Here is a 374-nt window from a genome sequence, read left to right as displayed (position 1 = left end):
GAAAAAGAAAGAAAGAAAGATAAATATCTCAGTTTTTGTATGGAGGCTATAAACAGCAGAAGGAAACGAAACAGAAAATATAATATTAAATTATTTTATTATTTTATTTTAATATAACAAAATAATAAAATAAATATACACAAACAGAGACAGAAAGAGAAACAAAACACACACAAAGACACCGATCGCAGCAGCAGCAGCAGCAGCTGCTGCTGCTGCTGGTGCTGCAGCTGCTGCTGCTGCTGGTGCTGCAGCTGCTGCTGCTGCAGCAACCAAAGCGGCACCAGCACCAGCAGCAGCTGAGGCAGCAGCAGCTGCAGCAGCAGCAGCAGCAGCAGCAGCAGCAGCAGCAGCAGCAGCAGCAGCAGCAGCAG

The sequence above is a fragment of the Eimeria mitis genome, genomic scaffold (genome assembly GCF_000499745.2).
Source record: "Eimeria mitis Houghton genomic scaffold, Emh_scaff630, whole genome shotgun sequence".
Taxonomy (NCBI): Eukaryota; Apicomplexa; class Conoidasida; order Eucoccidiorida; family Eimeriidae; genus Eimeria; species Eimeria mitis.
The sequence above is the reverse complement of the archived record's forward strand: the minus strand, read 5'-3'. Positions refer to the sequence as shown.